Below are 18,978 nucleotides of genomic sequence, written 5' to 3' on the forward strand. Positions count from 1 at the left end.
CCTGATCTACCAAGCAGCCTTCCAGACTTCATAATGCCTAGATCAAATGATTAGGAATATATTGAAAGGATAGAGAGCATACAGAGAAATAAAGAGTGTAAGTTGTATTAGGTGGAAATCCTGATTCCTCTGTTCACTTTACTTGTCTTCTCAAATCCTTAGTTCCCTCAACTGAAAGCAAAACATCATAAACCAGATTAATCACACTATTCCCCTTCATGGATCACAGCTTTGTGATGAAGGGGCTTGGAAGGAAAGTTATGACAAACCTAGACAGTATATTAAAAAGCAAAGGCATCACTTTGCCACCAATGGTCTGTCTAGTCAAAGCTGTGGTTTTTCCAGTAGTCATGTATGGATGTGAGAGTTGGACCATAAAGAAGGCTGAATGTCGAAGAACTAATGCCTTCGAATTGTGGTGCTAGAGAAGACTCTTGAGAGTCCCTTGGACTTCAAGGAGATCAATCAATCCTAAAGGACATCAACCCTGAATATTCATTGTAAGGACCGATGGTAAAGCTGAAGCTCCAATATTTTGGCCACCTGATGTGAAGACCTGAGGTACTGGAAAAGATCCTGATGCTGGGAAAGATTGAAGGCAGGCAGAGAAGGGGGCAACAGAGGATGAAATGGTTAAATAGCATTGCCAACTCAATTGACATCAGTCTGAGCAGACTCTGGGAGACAGTGAAGGACAAGAAAGCCTGGTGTGCTGCAGTGCATGGGGGTCACAAGGAGCTGGACAAGACTTAGCAACTGAGCAACAACAACCACGCTTTTGTGAGGTTTGAGTATAATGACATACATGTAAATTTCTTTGCTCAATACTAATTATCAAGACCTATTCTTTTCTCAAGAGAGTCTGAAGAGATGCTGTTGGCAGTGCTCTTTCTGTTCCCTCTGTTGCAGATGCAGTGGCACTGGGTTGCCCACCATCCTGCCACAGCAGATGGCAAGGTGAGCATCCTGCAGGCTCTGGATGCACAGTCCTAACATCATGTGCTGACGGGAGCGACAGAAAGCCCCTGAGCCTGTTGAGCAGTTTCTACTTGAAAGTAGACCTCAGCAGCTACCAGGCCGAAGCAAAACAGTTGTTTTTGGCATGTCTTTTTTTTTTCAGGATTCACATGGACAATACTAAATAACTCTATTCAACAGGCCAGCTCAGTTTTACTTGTTTACTTACACCCTGCCTTGTTCCAGAAAGGATTTAAGGTGGATTACCTATTAATACCACACAAGATAAAATAAGTGAAAAATAAGTGGTGAGGAAAGTAGGACAACAGGAAAACGAGACTCAGAAAAATAAGTGAAAGCAGGAATGACTTAGACTTACTGTGTTCTGTGATGATTTTTCCTTCACCAGCAGTGGCCATGGGTGTGTCTCTAAGCTTTCTTTATGTTAACACAAAAAAGGGCTGTAAAGCAAGGTCCCCAGCAACATCCTCTTTAGGATGTAATTTGAGTCTGCCCAGAGCAATAGCTATGGGAAATCAAGGCCCTAAAGATCTTGACACTGGGCGTAACAATCATCATTTCAACCTGGATTAAAAAAATAATCAGTATAGTATCAATGAAATTTGTGTCTTTGAGGAACATAGCTTCCTGATGTCCTGTCTAATGTAAACTAGCTATAAAGTTTATATTAAAATACATTACCTAATTTAAAAAGAAGATGGAGAAAGCAAACAAAAAATGTATATGTGCAGAACTGTTGACTCACTGGACAGGATGGATGATTAACTATGAATTAGGGAAACAAAAAAATGACTGGTTTTAGAACCATTCATCTGTAACCCTACTTTCTAGAGCTGATCAAGGCAAGCTTGATCTGTAGCCTTCTCTGTTCATGGTAATAAACTGGGTCTGTTTACAAGACAACAGGGGGAAATGCATTCAGCATGTAGAAAAGTATCATTAAATTATTAAGATTCAAATTAAAAGGCAAAGAGCAGTTGGAGCACATGTCTCTATTTTTACTTCACTGAAATTACTATTAAAGATGCATTCAGCTAGATTTTGGGGAGTGAATTGTGTATCTAATTTATGGGATGGGCAGGGGGAGCCCTTCTGATGATGTGATGCTTAAAAGAGTTTATAAGGGTTAGACTAAGGTATTTTATAGTGAGAATTGATGGTGGATAAGTAACTATGGCCCTTGTCCCCCTTTAAACCTGAGTTACTCTCTCTGCTCTCTGGCAGAAGCTGGTAAATTTTTTCTCTAAAGGGCTAGATGGTAACTATTTTAGGCTTTGTGGGCCTTCTGTTTCCTGCCATGACTGTCGAACTCTGTAATTGCAGTGCAGAATCAGCCATAGACAACCAGTAAGTTAATGGGTGTAGCTGCGTTCCATTAAAACTTTATTTAACAAAGGCACGTGGCAGGGGAACTAGCCCATGAGCTGTAGTTTGCCAAATCCTGCTTTATGAGGTACAACCATGGAGTTCTAAGTCCTTGTTCAAAGTTTTCACTGTGTTCTGAACTGTTTTCTGAAAGAAAAGTTTGGTTTCACAGCCTGCTTTGCCGAAGATGATGGGAAGGTCCTCCTTTTAGACAAGATCTAAATTTTCTTTCTTTTTTTTTTTGTTTTGAACCTTTAATTTTGTATAGATGTTCCTTGGTGGATTAGGGTTAGGATTCAGCACTCTCACCACTGTGACACGGGTTTGATTCCTGGTCAGGGAAGTCTTCTTCCTCTCCCACTGCCACCTACCAACCTCCCCAACACAACAATACCATCCTTTATAGACTCCCCAGTGGCACAAACCCACTGGCCAATGCAGGAGAACTAAGAGATGTGGGTTTGATCCCTGGGTCGGGAAGATCCCATGGAGGAGGGAATGGCAACCCACTCCAGTATTCTTGCCTAGAGAATCCCGTGGACAGAGGAGCCAAAGCAACTTAGCATGCACATCATATCAGATCAGTTCAGTTCAGTTGCTCAGTCGTGTCCGCCTCTTTGCGACCCCATGAATCGCAGCACGCCAGGCCTCCCTGTCCATCACCATCTCCCAGAGTTCACTCAAACTCATGTCCATCGAGACGGTGATGCCATCCAGGCATCTCATCCTCTGTCGTCCCCTTCTCCTGCCCCCAATCCCTCCCAGCATCAGAGTCTTTTCCAATGAGTCAACTCTTCACATGAGGTGGCCAAAGTCCTGGAGTTTCAGCTTTAGCATCATTCCTTCCAAAGAAATCCCAGGGCCGATCTCCTTCAGAATGGACTGGTTGGATCTCCTTGCAGTCCAAGGGACTCTTAAAAGTCTTCTCCAACACCACAGTTCAGAAGCATCAATTCTTTGGCACTCAGCTTTCTTCACAGTCCAACTCTCACATCCATACATGACTACTGGAAACACCATAGCCTTGACTAGACGGACCTTTGTTGGCAAAGTAGTGTCTCTGTTTTTCAATGTGCTATCTAGGTTGGCCATAACTTTCCTTCCAAGGAGTAAGCATCTTTTAATTTCATGGCTGCAGTCACCATCTGCAGTGATTTTGGAGCCCCAAAAAATAAAGTCTGATACTGTTTCCACTGTTTCCCCATCTATTTCCCATGAAATGATGGGGCCAGATGCCATGATCTTTGTTTTCTGACTGTTGAGCTTTAAGCCAACTTTCTGACTCTCCTCTTTCACTTTCATCAAGAGGCTTTTTAGTTCCTCTTCACTTTCTGCCATAAGGGTGGTGTCATCTGCATATCTGAGGTTATTGATATTTCTCCTGGTAATCTTGATTCCAGCTTGTGCTTCTTCCAGCCCAGTGTTTCTCATGATGTACTCTACATAGAAGTTAAATAAGCAGGGTGATAATATACAGCCTTGACGTACTCCTTTTCCTATTTGGAACCAGTCTGTTGTTCCATGTCCAGTTCTAACTGTTTCTTCCTGACCTGCATATAGGTTTCTCAAGAGGCAGGTCAGGTGGTCTGGTATTCCCATCTCTTTCAGAATCTTCCACAGTTTATTGTGATCCACACAGTCAAAGGCTTTGGCATAGTCAATAAAGCACAAATAGATGTTTTTCTGGAACTCTCTTGCTTTTTCCATGATCCAGCGGATGTTGGCAATTTGATCTCTGGTTCCCCTGCCTTTTCTAAAACCAGCTTGAACATCTGGAAGTTCACGGTTCACGTATTGCTGAAGCCTGGCTTGAAGAATTTTGAGCATTACTTTACTAGCGTGTGAGATGAGTGCAATTGTGCGGTAGTTTGAGCATTCTTTGGCATTGCCTTTCTTTGGGATTGGAATGAAAACTGACCTTTTCCAGTCCTGTGGCCACTGCTGAGTTTTCCAAATTTGCTGGCATGTTGAGTGCAGCACTTTCACAGCATCATCTTTCAGGATTTGAAAGAGCTCAACTGGAATTCCATCACCTCCACTAGCTTTGTTTGTAGTGATGCTTTCTAAGGCCCACTTGACTTCACATTCCAGGATGTCTGGCTCTAGGTCAGTGATCATACCATCGTGATTATCTGGGTTGTGAAGATCTTTTTTGTACAGTTCTTCTGTATATTCTTGCCACTTCTTCTTAATATCTTCTGCTTCTGTTAGGTCCATACCATTTCTGTCCTTTATTGAGCCCATCTTTGCATGAAATGTTCCCTTTGTATCTCTAATTTTCTTGAAGAGATCTCTAGTCTTTCCCATTCTGTTGTTTTCCTCTATTTCTTTGCATTGATCGCTGAGGAAGTCTTTCTTATCTCTTCTTGCTATTCTTTGGAACTCTGAATTCAGATGCTTATATTTTTCCTTTTCTCCTTTGCTTTTCACTTCTCTTCTTTTCACAGCTATTTGTAAGGCCTCCCCAGACAGCCATTTTGCTTTTTTGCATTTCTTTTCCATGGGGATGGTCTTGATCCCTGTCTCCTGTACAATGTCACGAACCTCAGTCCCGTAGTTCATCAGGCACTCTGTCTATCAGATCTAGTCCCTTAAATCTATTTCTCACTTCCACTGAATAGTCATAAGGGATTTGATTTAGGTCATACCTGAATGGTCTAGTGGTTTTCCCTACTTTCTTGCACATAGCTGATTAAAAATATTGCAAAAGTTTCAGGCGAGCAGTGAAAGCGCTCAGCCATACATATATGTGTATCCATTCTTTCCCAAACTCCCCTCCCATCCAGGCTACCACATAACATTGAGCAGAGTTCCCTGTTCTAGACAGTAGGTCCTTGTTGATTATCTATTTTAAATATAGCAGTGTGTGCATGTCCATCCCAAACTCCCTGTTCCTTCCCCCATGTAATCATAATTTAAGTCTGTGAGTCTCTTCCTGTTTTGTAAGTAAGTTCATTTGTATTGCTTCTTTTTAGATTCCACATTTAAGGGATGTCATACGATATTTCTCCTTCTCTGAAGAAGACCTTCATTTTCGAAATAAATCATTGCCTCCTGTATACCAGTTTTCTAAAGCATGGAGCTCTCCAAACTGTATTCTCAGCCTCCAGCCTAGCTTCCACCTTTATGTCTCAGAGCCTAGTCACATGTCAAGGTCTGGCTGAAACACAGATAAATGAGATAACTTAATGGACACAGTTATAGTTCATGACTCTTGATTTTAAAAAGTTCAGCCTTGCCTCAAGCTGGCTTATAAGAACACAAACATTTGTACATGTACAACGTTACCTTCTTTTTTCTCGAGGACTCTCATGGAATGAGAGTTGGACACTGCTCCTTCATCTTTTATTAAGGATTTTATACAAATGTGATCATTTGGAGAACATATTTCCTCCTTTGTAAAATTGCTGGTGAAGACACTTTTCACTAGATTGTTTTGTGTTCTTCATGTACCACTTAGTAGTCCCTCTTAGAGTTTAGAGGGATGACAGAAGTGTCTCTCTTGTTATGCTTCCTGTTATTAACCAGACAATGCAGTATAACTCCTCCTATACCACCTTTTGTCCTATTTTTTAGCTCTGTTTCCAAAGTATAAAGCTAAGTACATACTCCATGGCACAGATTATACATAGTTGAGGTCTCATCTATCTGTCCCTTTTGATTCTTGGTCTGTTCATTTTTTTTTTTTTTTGGTGGGAGTCTGATTGTCTTTGTATCTTAAAATAGATTACCATAGAAGTACTGTATAAATAACAAATAAATAAAGTTTGGGCTTGTTAAAAATGTTAAAGACCACAAAAGGACATTTTCAACTGTGTTTGAAACTAGAAAAACAAGGAAGTGATCATCAAGCTGCCTGGGGCAGATGGTGTAATGATAACAGATAACAAACCTATTAAATTTATATTTTGCTTTCAAATTCTGCTGCAAAGAAAGTGATCTCTAGACTGGAAGGATAAGAACAAATAATACCTTGAATTATTTTTTTGAGTTTCTTGTTTTCTTGGAATTTATTAAAAATTTTTTTTTTTTTTGCGCCTTGTCACATTGTATTTTCATCCTAGGAAGTAGTCATAGTAGTTATTATTATCCTACTTTACTGAGGAGGAAATTGTGACTCAGTGTTAAATGACTTGTGCACATTCACAAACAGTGCAAAGAGGGAGTTGACTGCAGCTCTGTGTAATAAGTGGACAGTACGGCAAAGCCTGGTCATGGTAAATCAGTTCTGATTGCCAGCACTGGGTGCCAGTTTTGCCAGCCTACTGAGAAAATTGGGGTGTGGGGTAAATAGGAGACGCTGAAAAGATTTTTTTATTTTAGTATGAGCTGAGCATTCATCTTAGTAATTCCTGAGGTATTGCAAAGACCAAAAGATAAATGAATAAAGGAAATGTCGGTCCATTTTTCAAAAAGAGGGAGAGATTCCACAATCCATAAACGGGTCAAGTATTCTCAGAGGTGATTCCAGAAAGAGTCAAGAATGGATTTTCAAGTTGATGGTTTGTGAGTATTAACAAAGGAATGTAGTGGTTACTAGGAGTGAATGTAGGTTTATAAGGAATACCATTTTATGCTTGCTTTATTTATTTTTTACTTTTGAAACAGAGCTACTATGAGATCAGAGGATTGATTAGGAAAATTTAATTTTCACAATATCATAAAAATAGCAACCGCTTGTTGAAATCTAGCCATATGCCAGGTCCTGTCGCCTTATTTCATTTAGTCCCACTGTGCTTAGTTGCTCAGCCATGTCTGACTCTTCGCAGCACTGGACTGTAGCCCGCCAGGCTCCTCTGTCCATGGGGATTCCCTAGGCAGGAATACTGGAATGGGTAACCATTCCTTCTCCAGGGGATCTTCTGGACCCAGAGATTGAACTGAGTTTCATTTAGTTCCACAGTGGTCCTAATATGTAGCTGTCTTGCTGTCTCCCTTATTTCAGGAAAGACAGAAGTTCAGTGAGAGCAAGTAATTAGTCACATTGCTAGCGAGTGATTGAGCTGAAGTCAAAGCCAGATTTGTCAAAGCCGTTGGTGGTAAGTAACTACAGTACCATTTGGTGTTGACACACAGCTGGGCTCATGAGATTTTTAAGGTGAAGGTGAACTAAGCATGTATAGGTTGGGTCATCATATCTTTACATCATATATTTACAACAGGTTGAAAATAAATCTAAGGCATGTTGATTAGTAGTTTGGTCTTAGTCTGCTTAACATTTGAATCCATAAGCTGGATAAAGACATAGAAAACATACTTATCCCTTCTGCAGTGGACAAATCAAGAAGAAAAGACAGTCTTATCACTGCTATTAACTAATACTTATATGAGGTGTTTCATTTTACAAAATACTTTCACTTAGCTTGTCACATTTGATTCTCTCTCACAATTCTATAAAAAAGACATTACTAGCTCCCAAACTCTCCTTCTTGCACCCTCTCCTTTTTTTTTTTTAACAGCTGAAATGAGGTTCAGGGAAATCAAATGACTCAATCAGAGTCGTGGTGAATAATCTGGGGACTTCTGTTTTCTGTCACACTGCAACAGATATGGAGTCATGCTTAGAAATAATATCAAGATATGCAAATATGAGATCAAAATCATTAAGATGAAATATTGATAAATATGGAGTCCAATACTGAAGGAAAAAGTGTGTTTCATTGAATGCTTAATGTTAGCGAACACTTCACATTGATTGCTAATAATACTAATTTAATCTTAGCCTAAATTAATGGGAACGTAATGTCTACATTGGGCTTCCCTGGTGGCTCAGAGGTTAAAGCGTCTGCCTGTAATGCGGGAGACCCGGGTTCGATACCTGGGATGGGAAGATCCCCTGGAGAAGGAAATGGAGACCCACTCCAGTACTCTTGCCTGGAGAATCCCATGGACAGAGGAGCCTGGTGGGCTACAGTCCACGGGGTCACAAAGAGTCGGACATGACTGAACAACTTCACTTTCACTTTCAATGTCTACATCACAATAAGCAATATTTCCACCGAATATGTAATTTTTCAAAACATACATCAGACCATACTTCCTCAGCCTAACATTTATTAAAAACTCAGACTAAGTGAACTCCGTGTTTGTGTGTGTTGCCACTCAGTTGTGTCTGACTCTGCAGCCCTATGGACTATATCCCACCAGGCTCCTCTGTCTATGGGGATTCCAGGCAAGAATACTGGAATGGGTTGCCATGCCCTCCTCCAGGGGATCTTCCTGACCCAGGAATCAAACCCATGTCTCCTGTGTCTCCTGCATTGCAGGCAGATCCTTTACCTGCTGAGCCATCAGGGAAGCCCAAATAGACTGTACCTAAAGGCCAAGAAATACTTCGGAGACCATGGGCTACATTTGAAGGTGGAAGGGAATGAGGAAATGCATAAAAATTCTAGTTTGTTTCAAAGCTTTAAATTTATCACATGGAAGAGGAGAAACTCAGATTTGTTCTGTGTTGGTTGGTTTTCCTGTAGGTGTTGGTGTATAATAAGACAAGAAGCACAAAAGTGTAAGTGCCACACAGTAAGATTTTGGCTCAACCTTAAAGAAAACTAATTCTGCCAGTGGAGCAGTTCTTGAGGAAATGAGCGTTATTCTGAGTTTTTAAAATTTAATTAATTTAAACAAAAGAGAAAGCCAAAAACAATTCACCCATTTTTCCCATTTCCCACAGCTTACCTTGGCAACTATCAGTCTATCTTTCTCCGTATCTGTGAACTTGCTTTTTGGTACTTATTTGGTTTTTTAGATTCCATCTATAAGAGAAATTGTATGATGTTTGTCTTTATCTGTATTGGCTTATTCTACCTAGCATAATACCCTCAAAGTTCATCCATGTTGTCACAAGATTTCTTGGCAAGATTTCTTTTTTTTTAATATATATTTTTAAATTTATTTATTTTGATTGGAGGCTAATTACTTTACAATATTGTATTGGTTTTGCCATACATCAACATGAATCTGCCACAGGTGTACATGTGCTCCCCATCCTGAACCCCCCTCCCATCTCCCTCCAATAAGAAAGCTGTGGTATATACACACAATGGAGTATTACTCAGCCATTAAAAAGAATACAGTTGAATCAGTTCTAATGAGGTGGATGAAACTGGAGCCTATTATACAGAGTGAAGAAGCCAGAAAGATTTCTTTTTAATGAGTAAATAATATTCTATTGGCTGAATATATCATAATTTCTTTATTCATTTATCCATTGATGGACACTTGGGTTGTTTCCATATCCTGGCTATGGTAAATAATACTACAGTTAACATGGGGGTGTATGTATCTTTCCTTCCAAATTAGTGTTTTTATTTTCTTCAACTAAATAACTATAAGTAGAATTTCTGGGTCATATGGCAGTTTTATTTTTAATTTTTTTGAGGAATATCCATAATGTTTTCCATAGTAGCTGCATCAATTTATATTCCCACCAGTAGTGCATAAAGGGTTCTCTTCTTTCCATATTTTCATTAATAATTATTATATCTAATATTTTGATAAAAACCATTTTACTGGGTGTGAGGTGACATCTCATTTTGAGTTTGATTTGTGTTTTCCCAGTGATTAAAGATGTAGAACATCTTTTCATGTACCTGTTGGACCTCTGTGTGATTTCTTTGGCAAAATATCTATTCAGATCTTCTGAACAGTTTTTAGTTGGATTGTTTGCTTTGTTATATTTGCTATTAAGTAAATGAGTCCTGTGGGGCAACCCAAGACAGGCGGGTCATGGTGGAGAGATTTGACAGAATGTGGTCCACTGGAGAAGGGAATGGCAAACCACTTCAGTATTCTTGCCTTGAGAACCCCATGAACAGTATGAAAAGGCAAAATGATAGGATAATGAAAGAGAAACTCCCCAGGTCAGTAGGTGCCCAATATACTACTGGAGATCAGTGGAGAAATAACTCCAGAAAGAATGAAGGGATGGAGCCAAAGCAAAAAGAATACCCAGCTGTGGATGTGACTGGTGATAGCAGCAAGGTCCGATGCTGTAAAGAGCAATATTGCATAGGAACCTGGAATGTCAGGTCCATGAATCAAGGCAAATTGGAAGTGGTCAAACAAGAGATGGCAAGAGTGAACGTCGACATTCTAGGAATCAGCTAACTAAAATGGACTGGAATGGGTGAATTTAACTCAGGTGACCATTATATCTACTACTGCGGGCAGGAATCCCTCAGAAGAAATGGAGTGGCCATCATGGTCAACAAAAGAGTCTGAAATGCAGTACTTGGATGCAATCTCAAAAACAACAGAATGATCTCTGTTTGTTTCCAAGGCAAACCATTCAATATCACAGTAATCCAAGTCTATGCCCCAACCAGTAATGCTGAAGAAGCTGAAGTTGAACGGTTCTATGAAGACCTACAAGACCTTTTAGAACTAACACCCAAAAAAGATGTCCTTTTCATTATAGGGGACTGGAATGCAAAAGTAGGAAGTCAAGAAACACCTGGAGTAACAGGCAAATTTGGCCTTGGAATACGGAATGAAGCAGGGCAAAGACTAATAGAGTTTTGCTAAGAAAATGCATTGGTCATAACAAACACCCTCTTCCAACAACACAAGAGAAAACTCTATACATGGACATCACCAAATGGTCAACACCGAAATCAGATTGATTATATTCTTTGCAGCCAAAGATGGAGAAGCTCTATACAGTCAGCAAAAACAAGACCAGGAGCTGACTGTGGCTCAGACCATGAACTCCTTATTGCCAAATTCAGACTTAAATTGAAGAAAGTAGGGAAAACCACTAGACCATTCAGGTATGACCTAAATCAAATCCCTTAATTATACAGTGGAAGTGAGAAATAGATTTAAGGGCCTAGATCTGATAGATAGAGTGCCTGATGAACTATGGAATGAGCTTGGTGACATTGTACAGGAGACAGGGATCAAGACCATCCCCATGGAAAAGAAATGCAAAAAAGCAAAATGGCTGTCTGGGGAGGCCTTACAAATAGCAATGAAAAGAAGAGAAGTGAAAAGCAAAGGAGAAAAGGAAAGATATAAACATCTGAATGCAGAGTTCCAAAGAATAGCAAGAAGAGATAAGAAAGCCTTCCTCAGCCATCAATGCAAAGAAATAGAGGAAAACAACAGAATGGGAAAGCAAGAAAATCAGAGATACCAAAGGAACATTTCATGCAAAGATGGGCTCGATAAAGGACAGAAATGGTATGGACCTAACAGAAGCAGAAGATATTAAGAAGAGATGGCAAGAATACACAGAAGAACTGTACAAAAAAGATCTTCACAACCCAGATAATCACGATGGTGTGATCACTGACCTAGAGCCAGACATCCAGGAATGTGAAGTCAAGTGGGCCTTAGAAAGCATCACTACAAACAAAGCTAGTGGAGGTGATGGAATTCCAGTTGAGCTCTTTCAAATCCTGAAAGATGATGCTGTGAAAGTGCTGCACTCAATATGCCAGCAACTTTGGAAAACTCAGCAGTGGCCACAGGACTGGAAAAGGTCAGTTTTCATTCCAATCCCAAAGAAAGGCAATGCCAAAGAATGCTCAAACTACCGCAAAATTGCACTCATCTCACACGCTAGTAAAGTAATGCTCAAAATTCTCCAAGCCAGGCTTCAGCAATATGTGAACCATGAACTTCCAGATGTTCAAGCTGGTTTTAGAAAAGGCAGAGGGACCAGAGATCAAATTGCCAACATCTGCTGGATCATAGAAAAAGCAAGAGAGTTCCAGAAAAACATCTATTTCTGCTTTATTGACTATGCCAAAGCCTTTGACTGTGTGGATCACAATAAACTGTGGAAAATCCTTCAAGAGATGGGAATACCAGACCACCTGATCTGCCTTTTGAGAAATTTGTATGCACGTCAGGAAGCAACAGTTAGAACTGGACATGCAACAACCGACTGGTTCCAAATAGGAAAAGGAGTATGTCAAGGCTGTATATTGTCACCCTGTTTATTTAACTTATATGCAGAGTACATCATGAGAAACGCTGGACTAGAAGAAACACAAGCTGGAATCAAGATTGCCGGGAGAAATATCAATAACCTCAGATATGCAGATGACACCACCCTTATGGCAGAAAGTGAAGAGGAACTCAAAGGCCTCTTGATGAAAGTGAAAGTAGAGAGTGAAAAAGTTGGCTTAAAGCTCAATATTCAAAAAACAAAGATCGTGGCATCCGGTTTCACCACTTCATGGGAAATAGATGGGGAAATAGTGGAAACAGTGTCAGACTTTATTTTTCTGGGCTCCAAAATCACTACAGATGGTGACTGCAGCCATGAAATTAAAAGACTCTTACTCCTTGGAAGGAAGGTTATGACCAACCTAGATAGCATATTCAAAAGCAGAGACATTATTTTGCCAACAAAGGTTCGTCTAGTCAAGGCTATGGTTCTTCCTGTGGTCATATATGGATGTGAGAGTTGGACTGTGAAGAAGACTGAGCGCCGAAGAATTGATGCTTTTGAACTGTGGTGTTTGAGAAGACTCTTGAGAGTCCCTTGGACTGCAAGGAGATCCAACCAGTCCATTCTGAAGAAGATCAGCCCTGGGATTTCTTTGGAAGGAATGATGCTAAAGCTGAAACTCCAGTAGTTTGGCCACCTCATGTGAAGAGTTGACTCATTGGAAAAGACTCTGATGCTGGGAGGGATTGGGGGCAGGAGGAGAAGGGGACGACAGAGGATGAGATGGCTGGATGGCATCACTGACTCGATGGACGTGAGTCTGAGTGAACTCCGGGAGTTGGTGATGGACAGGGAGGCGTGGCGTGCTGCGATTCATGGGGTCACAAAGAGTCGGACAGGACTAAGTGACTGATCTGATCTGAAATGAGTTCTTTATATATTTTGGATATTAACCCTTTATTAGACATATGATTCGCAAATATTTTTTTCCATTCCTTAGGTTGTTTTTTTATTCTGTTGGTGGTTTACTTAGCTGTGCAGAAACTTTTAGCTTGATGTAGCCTGGCTTTTTAATTTTTGCTTTTATTGCTTTGCTTTTAGTGTCAAATTAAAAAAAAAAAAAAAAACATTGCCAAGACCTATGTCAAGGAACCTTTTGTCTGTGTTTTTACTCAAGAATTTTATGGTTTCAGGTCTTGCATTTAGGTTTTTAAACCATTTCAAGTTAACTTTTGTGATTGGACTAAGATAGTGGTAAAAAATTTTCATTCTTTTTCGTATGGCTGTCCTATTTTTCCAGCATCATTTATTGAGGAGACTCTCCTTTCCCTGTTGTTTATTCTTGGCTCTTTTTCTGTAAACTAATTGACCATATATGTGTGGGGTTTTTTCTGGGATCTTTGTTCCATTAATCTATGTGTCTATTTTTATACCAATATCACATTGTTTTATGTAGATGTTTGGTTGACTTTTGTTATAAAATATAAAAATACCTCAATGATAAATGATATTCTCTATCCCTTCTCCTAATTTTCTCTCTCTCTCTCTCTCTCTCACACACACACACACACACACACACACAAGCACACAGTGTCTCCTCTTTTCAATATTTAGTGTCTTGGTAGCAGGGATTTTATTTTGTTCTTGCTTTTCATGAATTGAATTTTTTCCTCTCGAAAGATATATGTTGACATCTAAACTCCAGTATCTCAGAATGTGATCTTATTTGAAAATAAGGCTGCTGCTGCTGCTAAGTCGCTTCAGTTGTGTCCGACTCTGTGTGACCCCATAGATGGCAGCCCACCAGGCTCCCCTGTCCCTGGGATTCTCCAGGCAAGAGTACTGGAGTGGGGTGCCATTGGCTGCTGCAGATGTAATTAATATGAGGTCATATCGAAGTAAAGTGAACGTGAAAGCGAAAGTTGCTCAGTGTGTCCAACTCTTTTTGACCCCGTGGACTGTACAGTCCGTGGAATTCTCCAGGCAAGAATACGAGAGTGGTTAGCCTTTCCCTTCCCTAGGGGATCTTCCTGACCCAGGAATCAGACTGGGGTCTCCTGCATTGCAGGTGGATTCTTTACCAACTGAACTATCAGAGAAGTCCATACCAAAGTAGGGTAAATCTTAATCAAATATGACTCATAATACTGAAGTAGGGTGAATCATAATCCAGTATGACTAGTAAAAGGGGAAATTTGGACAGGGAGAGTGCCACGTGAAGATGAAGGCAGAGATCTGGGTGATGCTTCTACAAGCCAAGGACTGCCAAACATTTAAATCATCAGAAGTCAGGAGAAATGCATAAACAGTTTCTTCCTCAAAGCTCTGAGATGGAGCCAATACTGTTGACACATTGAACTTGGACTTCTAACCTCCAAAACTGTAAGACAATACATATCTGTTGTTTCAGCCACTCAGTTTATGGTATTTTGTTATGGCAGCCCTAGTAAACTAATAATCTGCTGTATCCCTGTATCTAGAACTGTGACTAGATAAAGGATGCATTCAATGAATAATTTTTGAGTGAATGTTGAATGAATAAATAAATGGATGAATGAATGAATATATATTACCTCAGGAAAGTCATTTATTGTTTCCAGTCCTCAGTGTTGTCATTTGTAAAATGACATCCACGGCAGTGTAGAAGATTTATTCAGTTCTCATCTATTCTCCTGCATTCATAAAAAGAACTCTTATGACAGAAAAATTGATCATATATTAGAAGTTATCAAGAAAGCTTATTTAATCAGAATCTCTATTAAAAAATACAGGCAGACATGGGTTTCAAGGATGATTGAAATTTTAATTTGACCTGAGGCAAAAGTCTGAAATGAATAATTTCCTGAGTTTGCTTTCAGATTGTGATTCTGTGTGTTTTTCCTTGACAAATTTATCTATTTATAGAAATCAGGTCAGTGAGACTGTGTGAGTTATAGGCAAAGCAATTTCATTGCACTCCAGGCTCAACTCTGTTTCAGAATAGAATCTTCCTTACTGTGGAATTGAGCCATCAGCAAAGAAATGGTACAAGAATTGAATTAGGGCTGAATGCAGAAAATTGTCTTTGTGGTCGAGAAGTTTGGATGTGTCATTACCTGAGATGATATTAAATGTAGCCATATGCCTTCAAATAATAAGCTTTGAAGAAGGAGCTGGATGAACAGACAGTGAACAGAACTCAGAGGATGATGTGGCTGTGAGGAGATTTATTAGTCTGGGTGTTAGCTGGAAAGCCCCTGCTAGCCAGAATGAGCTTATGTTTTCAGTTCTTCAAGACTGGCCTAGGTGGGCTCTCTGGGGCTGATCTGCAGGGGTGATTTTTCCAGAAAATGAGTCCCTTGGACAGAGCCTTGGTTCTGTCCTTTTCAGATCCTTTACCTTTCAGTAGTCCTGCAGAACCCTATTCTCTCTCTTTCTCTTGGTCTCTGTCTTTCTCTTTCTCTCTCTCTCAGCATTCAGAACCTTGGATTCCTCCTATGTGGAACTTTTACAAGTGTCCTATCATTGACAAAGGCTTCCCTGGCGGCTCAGCTGGTAAAGAATTTGCCTGCCATTGCAGGAGATGCAAGAGACACAGGTTTGATCCCTGGGTGGGGAAGATCCCCTGCAGAAGGAAACCTGGAGAAGAAAATGTCAACCCATTCCAGTATTCTTGCCTGGAAAATCCCATGGACAGAGGAGCCTGGTGGGCTATTGTCCGTGGGGTTGCAAAGAGTCGGACAGGACTGAAGACTTACTCACTAAGATTGAGATTATCATGGAAAGTTACCATCCTCCGTGTGTATGTGCTCAGTCGTGTCCTACTTTTTACAATCCCGTGGCCTGTTGCCTGCCTGGCTCCTCTGTCCATGGGATTTTCCAAGCAAGAATACTGGAGTGGGTTACCATTTCCTACTCCGGGGGATTCTCCCGACCCATGGGTGGAACCCGCAACCCAGGAGTGGAACCCACATCCCTTGCAATTTCTGCATTTCCTGCATTGACAGGTGGGTTCTTTACCACTCGTGACCTGGAAAGCCCCTACTTTTTCTTTCTACTCTTCAGAAACTCATATTTCCTGAGATGGATCTTTACTCCCATAAAAGGCATTGACACCTTGGTGTGCAGAACTCTTTAAGGTTTATAGGGGATGGGTGACAAGGGCCAGAAAGATTCCTCTTCTCTCATCAGTGGTCTGCTGCACCCTATGGGAAAAAAATTCTGGCTTCACTAACTCTTGGGTTCTTTTAGGTATGCACCGCAGTGTTAAATATATGAAATGAAAATCAGCAAGGAGCAGAACAGGGCTTTTACTTTCCTACCCCTACCCCAGTTTTGCAAATGGGTCAGTAAAAATAGTGTCCTTGATATGGCCAAGGGTGTAAATTCGTACAGTGAAAACTCAGAGGGAAAACAAATCTCAAGAACAGAAGCTATATTTCAAGTGTTTGGATTATAGCGAGCAGTTAGAGAAGAAATCTTAAATGTCATCTAATTTAGCTCACTTATTTTACAGATTAGGAAAGAGAAAGCTCTGAGCAAGAGATCTGCTGACTAGCAGACCCTGTATTCTTCATGGACTTCTGTATTTTTGTATCTTTTGGATTTTTGTTTGTGTGTTTGTTATTCTTCCTTGCATTATCTCTACCTAGTCTAGGGATAAAAAGTTCATAAAATAATAGGGTGAGTGAATCAACCAAGATCATAGAGATAGCAAAGTGAAAGAACTTGGATGGGACCCCAAGTACCCTGGTTTTCAGTTCTTTGCTCTGTGATTTGAGCATTAAAGCAAATCAAGGCTGAAAGAGGATTTGAATTTGTGGTCCCTAGATCCTTGGGTAAAACAGGCTGCTCTCTATACTGTAGTCTCATGTTTACTATCATTCCCTATGGCAATGGTCCTAAGTTTCTTTTGGAGAATAGAGCAACAGTCCTCATTTAAGAGTCTGAATATCAAGGATCCTCTTCTCAGAGAGATGTACACATGGATATCAGTTGATTACATAATCAGTGACACACCCCTTCACTACAAACTAATGTTCAATATATGAATGCTAACTCATGTCTGCTGAGTGTTTTCTATGTTCCAGGCATTGTTCTGAGGACTTCACACATGCTGCATCATTTAATTCCTGCAGTGCTTTAAGGCAGGCTCCATTCTTATTTCTGTTTTATAGAGGGAAAAAAAAGACATTTACACAACATCTTATTTAACACTACTTAAAAAATACGGATGATGCCAGGTGCTAAGGATACAATCATGAAAAAAAAATGGGCACAGTGCCTGCCCCCATCAAGCTTAGAATCCAATTGAAGCAGGCTGATTGCATGTTTACAGAGAAATGTGCCATGAAGCAAACAGACATGGGCAAGTGTGTCAGGCAGTGATAATAACACATACAAGTGGAGTGTTGGAGGAATCTAGAGGAGGAAGTCATGCTTGGATCACAAAGAGAAACAGGTGTTAGGTGCACTTAATGAGGGGCTGCGTATGTGTCAGACCCAGTGAATATAGGAAAAAAATTTTGGGGTACAATCCCTTGCTAGAGGTCAATTCCAAAGTACATGTCTCAAACCCACACCAGGTCCATCTGCCTCCAAAGTTAGCCTTTGCTCCATCATTGAAACAGTTGAGTTCTTCTAAGTACAATGACTCTTGGTGTTATTTTATAATATCCTGTCCTGGTCTCCTCCATGCTTGTGAGATACACTTTCCTAAAGTGCCCAAGTGCTTCTTGGACCATCTATGGTGAAGGTCCTAGTGTTAAAATTTTCAGTCTGTTACACCATGTTCTGATACTTTTATCATTATTTTCTGCTGAGGATCAACTACTTCCCCAAAGTGTTGGCCCCCAAGCTTGTCCCCATGTCTGGATGGACTCTGAGTAGGAACACAGAGAATCTTGTGTAATTATGGCTTCATGTCTGATTATTTTCTGCCTCATCCTAAATATTGAGGGATTATGCATCTAGACTGGTGCCTTATTATGGTGAAAAAAAAACACTCTATTTCTAAAAAGTTACCTAAAACTGCTTCAAGCTCTCCCTGTTGCCCCCACATCTGCAAAGCCCTGCCCCAAACAATTGGGCCTTTATTTCTTCTTTCCAGCTTGCTGACACACGTGATTCCCAGGCCCGGGGCTGGAGCCCTGCCCAGAGTGACAAGGGTAGGTACCCGGGCCATATATGACTTGCAGTCTGTCGTCCAGCTGATGCACTTGGCATGCCATTGATAGCAAGTATGCCACACACAACAAACAGAAACACAGCACTAATTTCAAGGTCTGTTAGAGACGCAAGGCAGTAGAAATATCGGTTGTAGAAATGGTAGGAATTGGCAGGTAAAGAAGGCCTCTTCTGAAAGATTCTAGGGGATGTCAGCAGGCACTGGGAAATAAATGCTCACGAAACTGTACTTGACAATGGACTTTGGAAGGAGCCCAGTGAGGGACTAAAGTGGATGATATGTGACCATGCTTTTTTGCCCCTCATCAGCCTGAATGACTGATTGGGTCAGGCTGAGAACAGGCGTCTGCGCATGAATATAAAAGCTATCGGAATGCAGAGTGCTTCCAACTACTATATTAGTAACGTTCAACAATTTTCACTCCTGGACATGATGTAATTAATTTTTGAATTAGGAAAGCAAGATGGTCTATGGTCTGATATTTTCGTTTGAAAGCAAGTGGGAAGACAAAAGCAAACAGGCTTTTTGGCTCTGAGGGAACGAATGACCTTCCACATAAGGAATTTAA

At 40.5% G+C, this 18,978-nt stretch overlaps 1 long non-coding RNA gene across 2 annotated transcripts in view; it reads left to right on the forward strand.

Annotated features, from left to right (window-relative positions):
- The window catches only part of LOC147366227 (uncharacterized), a 514,655-nt gene that overhangs the window by 307,881 nt on the left and 187,796 nt on the right, over window positions 1-18,978 (forward strand). The window contains exon 3 of one of the 2 annotated variants that reach the window (XR_015133275.1): window positions 7,289-7,382. The exons of the other annotated variant lie outside the window; for it this stretch is intronic. This is a non-coding gene — a long non-coding RNA (uncharacterized LOC147366227). The remainder of the gene's footprint in view (window positions 1-7,288; window positions 7,383-18,978) is intronic. 2 annotated transcript variants of the gene reach the window in all.

The sequence above is a fragment of the Bos grunniens genome, chromosome 9, assembly GCF_055505025.1.
Source record: "Bos grunniens cultivar Pamir isolate PY7600 chromosome 9, Bosgru_T2T1.0, whole genome shotgun sequence".
NCBI lineage: Eukaryota > Metazoa > Chordata > Mammalia > Artiodactyla > Bovidae > Bos > Bos grunniens.